The sequence below is a fragment of the Pseudophryne corroboree genome, chromosome 5, assembly GCF_028390025.1.
Source record: "Pseudophryne corroboree isolate aPseCor3 chromosome 5, aPseCor3.hap2, whole genome shotgun sequence".
In the NCBI taxonomy this organism is placed as follows: Eukaryota; Metazoa; Chordata; class Amphibia; order Anura; family Myobatrachidae; genus Pseudophryne; species Pseudophryne corroboree.
The window spans coordinates 705,822,749-705,829,492 of NC_086448.1; positions in this window are offsets into that span (position 1 = coordinate 705,822,749).

The following is a 6,744-nucleotide window of genomic DNA, read 5'->3' on the forward strand; positions in this document are numbered from 1 at the left end:
GCTTAATGTTAGCAAAATATTATCCCTGTCTTAGCGTATTAATATTATCTGACAGGGTATCAGACCACGCTGCAGCAGCACTATTTATGCTGAGGCAATTGCAGGTTTCAGTATATAACCTGAGTGTGTAAATACAGACTTCAGGATCGCCTCCTGCTTTTTATCAGCAGGTTCCTTCAAGGTGGCCGTATCCTAAGACGGCAGTGCCACCTTTTGACAAACGTGTGAGCGCCTTATCCACCCTAAGGGATATCTCCCAACGTGACCTATCCTCTGGCGGGAAAGGGTACGCCATCAGTAAGTTTTTAGAAATTACCAGTTTCTTATCGGGGGAAACCACGCTTCTTTACACACTTCATTCATTCATCTGATGGGGGAACAAAACACTGGCTGCTTTTTCTCCCCAAAAATAAAACCCCTTTTATGTGGTACTTGGGTTCATGTCAGAAAATGCGTAACACATTTTTCATTGCCGAGATCATGTAACGGATGTTCCTAGTGGATTGTGTATATGTCTCAACCTCGTCGCCACTGGAGTCAGACTCCGTGTCGACATCTGTGTCTGCCATCTGAGGTAACGGGTGTTTTTTGAGCCCCTGATGGCCTTTGAGACGCCTGGGCAGGCGCAGGCTGAGAAGCCGGCTGTCCCACAGCTGTTACGTCATCCAGCCTTTTATGTAAGGAGTTGACACTGTCGGTTAATACCTTCCACCTATCCATCCACTCTGGTGTCGGCCCCACAGGGGGTGACATCCCATTTATCGGCCTCTGCTCCGCCTCCACGTAACCTTCCTCATCCAACATGTCGACACAGCCGTACCGACACACCGCACACACACAGGGAATGCTCTGACTGAGGACAGGACCCCACAAAGTCCTTTGGGGAGACAGAGAGAGAGTATGCCAGCACACACCAGAGCGCTATATAATGCAGGGATTAACACTATAACTGAGTGATTTTTCCCCAAATAGATGCTTGTATACATATATTGCGCCTAAATTTAGTGTCCCCCCTCTCTTTTTAACCCTTTGAGCCTGAAAACTACAGGGGAGAGCCTGGGGAGCTGTCTTCCAGCTGCACTGTGAAGAGAAAATGGCGCCAGTGTGCTGAGGGAGAAGCCCCGCCCCTTTTTCAACTGACTTTCTCCTGCTTTTTCTGTAATACTGGCAGGGGTTATTTTACATCTATATAGCCTCTAGGACTATATATGATGTAGATTTGCCAGCCAAGGTGTCATATATTGCCCTCAGGGCGCCCCCCCAGCGCCCTGCACCCATCAGTGACCGGAGTGTGAGGTGTACATGAGGAGCAATGGCGCACAGCTGCAGTGCTGTGCGCTACCTTGGTGAAGACCGAAGTCTTCTGCTGCCGATTTTCCGGACTCTTCATGCTTCTGGCTCTGTAAGGGGGACGGCGGCGCGGCTCCGGGAACGAACACCAAGGTCGGGTCCTGCGGTCGATCCCTCTGGAGCTAATGGTGTCCAGTAGCCTAAGAAGCCCTAACTAGCACCTGTTAGGTAGGTTCGCTTCTTCTCCCCTTAGTCCCTCGCTGCAGTGAGTCTGTTGCCAGCAGATCTCACTGTAAAATAAAAAACCTAAATATACTTTCTTTCTAGCTCAGGAGAGCCCCTAGTGTGCATCCAGCTCAGCCGGGCACAAGAATCTAACTGAGGTCTGGAGGAGGGTCTTAGTGGGAGGAGCCAGTGCACACCAGGTAGTCCTAAAGCTTTCTTTAGTTGCGCCCAGTCTCCTGCGGAGCCGCTAATCCCCATGGTCCTTACGGAGTCCCCAGCATCCACTTAGGACGTTAGAGAAATATATATATATATATATATATATATATATACACACACACACACTGCTTACATATATTCAAACATACATATACAGTATGGCGGTGTGGATAATGAAATGGTTATCATTACTGCCTCACAGCACTGATTCCCACCATGGTCCTAACTGTGTGGAGTTTGTATATTCTCCTCATGTTCCCCTTTATAGTATATAATGTAATGAGCCTCCCCAGTGTTGGACTGGGGAATGAAAGGCCCACCGGCGGAATGCAGTGGCAGTGTCCGTGGCCCATGCTTAAGTGGGAGGCTAGCTTTCACAGTACAGATGGTGTAATGGTTAGCGTTGCTGCTTTACAGCCCTGAGACAGTAAGGTCATAGGTTCAATTCCCACCATGGACCTGAGTGTGTGGAATTTGTACATACTGCACTTGCATGGGTATTCCAGGTTCCTGGTAGGTTAATTGTTTCCCAACAAAAACGTAGCACCTAGTGTATACATGGGCAGACTAGATGAGCTGCCAAGTGGTTCTTATCTGTCGTCACCATTAGAGAGTGCATGTTATGATCCCCTTGATAAATATATGTAGTAAATGCTATAGAGCAGTGGGTCACAAACTTCTTTGAATCCCGGCGCCCTAGAGTATCAGAATTTTTTAATTTTTTTACGGCACCCCTACGCCAAAAGTTTCTTACTGAGAAATGTAGAAAGAAATATTACATTAAGTATATTGTGTTTATATGTCATCCTCAGGTTCCAATGTGTGGTGAGGGACAAGATTTGCTTCTGTTTGTCCACATATTTTATGATTGACAGCCACCAGCACTGGTTTTGCCTATTACATTGACCATAAATAATTTTAATTGGTCATGGACCACTAATCCAAGGCACCCCTGAAAGTGTCCCAAGGCACCCCAGGGTGCCACGGCACACAGTTTGAGATCCACTGCTATATAGTATAGTAGAAAATACACCATAGTCATGTGCAGTATAATGTAACATATGTATAATGTACTGCATAGTAAAAGTTCACAGTCTGGAAACTGATCCCAAGAGTCTAGGGTGGGCCCCACTGTGGGTTTCCCCTGTACACCTGAGGGCCAGTACAACCCTAACCCAGCCTCCTGTATAGAATGCAATGTGTCCCCCATGGACTCTGAGCCAATAAAGCAATATGTAGCAACACTCAATAAAGAACCTAATAAAAGTAAAAGCTGTTTAAGTGAGAAATGCATTTTCATTTTTTTATGATGTATTATTTTTTCCCCAACCCTGGTCTTACACAAAGGGAAGATTTAAAACAAAACAAAATGTAGGGAGGGAGACTTGGAACCATCACCTGATGTTGGAGTATGATGGTAGATGTTCATCTTAACAGCCACACACCCTCCCCAATATGCTAAGTGTTTACAATCTTCTTATATGTCACTTTATATCATGAACATGAAGGCTTAGGGAGAGTTGGGTTCTTTTTTCGAAATTGTTTTTTATATATACAATGTACATATACTTTATTCATTTATAATGCTTACTATATGCTAATCACTATTTCTTGATTCCTATATGTCAATTACGCATAAATAAAGTGCAAACATTACATCATTTACAATCACAATGCATTATGGGTAAACTAATTTGCATATGCAAATTATGTTGACCGTAATGCATAATGATAAAGTATATATATATATATATATATACACACACACACACTGCTTATATATATTCAAACATACATATACAGTATGGCGGTGTGGATAATGAAATTGTTATCATTACTGCCTCACAGCACTGATTCCCACCATGGTCCTAACTGTGTGGAGTTTGTATATTCTCCTCATGTTCCCCTTTATAGTATATAATGTAATGAGCCTCCCCAGTGTTGGACTGGGGAATGAAAGGCCCACCGGCGGAATGCAGTGGTAGTGGCCCATGCTTAAGTGGGTGGCTAACTTTCACAGTACAGATGGTGTAATGGTTAGCGTTGCTACCTTACAGCCCAGAGACACTAAGGTCATAGGTTCAATTCCCACCATGGACCTGAGTGTGTGGAATTTGTACATACTGCACTTGCATGGGTGTTCCAGGTTCCTGGTAGGTTAATTGTTTCCCAACAAAAACGTAGCATCTTGGGCAGACTAGCTGAGCCGCCAAGTGGTTCTTATCTGCTGTCACCATTAGAGAGTGCATGTTATGATCCCCTTGATAAATATATGTAGTAAATGCTATAGAGCAGTGGGTCACAAACTTCTTTGAATCCCGGCGCCCTAGAGTATCAGAATTTTTTTATTTTTTTTTACGGCACCCCTAGGCCAAAAGTTTCTTACTGAGAAATGTAGAAAGAAATATTACATTAAGTAAAATAAGATTTTACTTACCGATAAATCTATTTCTCGTAGTCCGTAGTGGATGCTGGGACTCCGTCAGGACCATGGGGATTAGCGGCTCCGCAGGAGACAGGGCACAAAAATAAAAGCTTTAGGACTAGGTGGTGTGCACTGGCTCCTCCCCCTATGACCCTCCTCCAAGCCTCAGTTAGGATACTGTGCCCGGACGAGCGTACACAATAAGGAAGGATTTTGAATCCCGGGTAAGACTCATACCAGCCACACCAATCACACCGTACAACCTGTGATCTGAACCCAGTTAACAGTATGACAAACGTAGGAGCCTCTGAACAGACGGCTCACAACAATAACAACCCGATTTTTTTGTAACAATAACTATGTACAAGTATTGCAGACAATCCGCACTTGGGATGGGCGCCCAGCATCCACTACGGACTACGAGAAATAGATTTATCGGTAAGTAAAATCTTATTTTCTCTGACGTCCTAGTGGATGCTGGGACTCCGTCAGGACCATGGGGATTATACCAAAGCTCCCAAACGGGCGGGAGAGTGCGGATGACTCTGCAGCACCGAATGAGAGAACTCCAGGTCCTCTTTAGCCAGGGTATCAAATTTGTAGAATTTTACAAACGTGTTCTCCCCCGACCACGTAGCTGCTCGGCAGAGTTGTAATGCCGAGACCCCTCGGGCAGCCGCCCAAGATGAGCCCACCTTCCTTGTGGAATGGGCCTTGATAGATTTAGGCTGTGGCAGGCCTGCCACAGAATGTGCAATTTGAATTGTGCTACAAATCCAACGAGCAATCGTCTGCTTAGAAGCAGGAGCACCCAGCTTGTTGGGTGCATACAGTATAAACAGCGAGTCAGATTTTCTGACTCCAGCCGTCCTTGAAATATATATTTTCAATGCCCTGACAACGTCCAGCAACTTGGAATCCTCCAAATCGCTAGTAGCCGCAGGCACCACAATAGGCTGGTTCAGGTGAAACGCTGAAACCACCTTAGGCAGAAACTGAGGACGCGTCCGCAGTTCTGCCCTGTCCGAATGGAAAATCAGATATGGGCTTTTATACAATAAAGCCGCCAATTCTGACACTCTCCTGGCTGAAGCCAGGGCCAGTAGCATGGTTACTTTCCATGTAAGATATTTCAAATCCACCGATTTGAGTGGCTCAAACCAATGGGATTTGAGAAAATCCAAAACTACATTAAGATCCCACGGAGCCACTGGGGGCACAACCGGGGGCTGTATATGTAGTACTCCTTTTACAAAAGTCTGGACTTCAGGAACTGAAGCCAATTCTTTCTGGAAGAAAATCGACAGGGCCGAAATTTGAACCTTAATGGACCCTAATTTGAGGCCCATAGACAATCCTGTTTGCAGGAAATGTAGGAATCGACCCAGTTGAAATTCCTCCGTCGGGGCCTTCCTGGCCTCACACCACGCAACATATTTTCTCCAAATGCGGTGATAATGTTGCGCAGTCACCTCCTTCCTGGCTTTTACCAGGGTAGGGATGACCTCTTCCGGAATGCCTTTTTCCCTTAGAATTCGGCGTTCAACCGCCATGCCGTCAAACGCAGCCGCGGTAAGTCTTGGAATAGACACGGTCCCTGCTGAAGCAGGTCCCGTCTTAGAGGTAGAGGCCACGGATCTTCCGTGAGCATCTCCTGAAGTTCCGGGTACCAAGTTCTTCTTGGCCAATCCGGAGCCACGAGTATCGTTCTTACTCCCCTTTGCCGTATAATTCTCAGTACTTTTGGTATGAGAGGCAGAGGAGGAAACACATACACTGACTGGAACACCCACGGTGTTACCAGAGCGTCCACAGCTATTGCCTGAGGGTCTCTTGACCTGGCGCAATACCTGTCCAGTTTTTTGTTGAGGCGGAACGCCATCATATCCACCTTTGGTTTTTCCCAACGGTTCACAATCATGTGGAAGACTTCTGGATGAAGTCCCCACTCTCCCGGGTGTAGATCGTGTCTGCTGAGGAAGTCCGCTTCCCAGTTGTCCACTCCCGGAATGAACACTGCTGACAGTGCTATCACATGATCTTCCGCCCAGCGAAGAACCCTTGCAGCTTCTGCCATTGCCCTCCTGCTTCTTGTGCCGCCCTGTCTGTTTACGTGGGCGACTGCCGTGATGTTGTCCGACTGGATCAACACCGGCTGACCCTGAAGCAGGGTTTTGCCAGGCTTAGAGCATTGTAAATCGCTCTTAGCTCCAGTATATTTATGTGAAGAGACATCTCCAGGCTTGACCACACTCCCTGGAAGTTTCTTCCCTGTGTGACCGCTCCCCAGCCTCTCAGACTGGCATCCGTGGTCACCAGGACCCAGTCCTGTATGCCGAATCTGCGGCCCTCTAACAGATGAGCACTCTGCAACCACCACAGAAGAGACACCCTTGTCCGTGGAGACAAAGTTATCCGCTGATGCATCTGCAGATGCGATCCGGACCATTTGTCCAGCAGATCCCACTGAAAAGTTCGTGCGTGGAATCTGCCGAATGGAATCGCTTCGTAAGAAGCCACCGTTTTTCCCAGGACTCTTGTGCATTGATGCACAGACACTTTTCCTGGTTTTAGGAGGTTCCTGA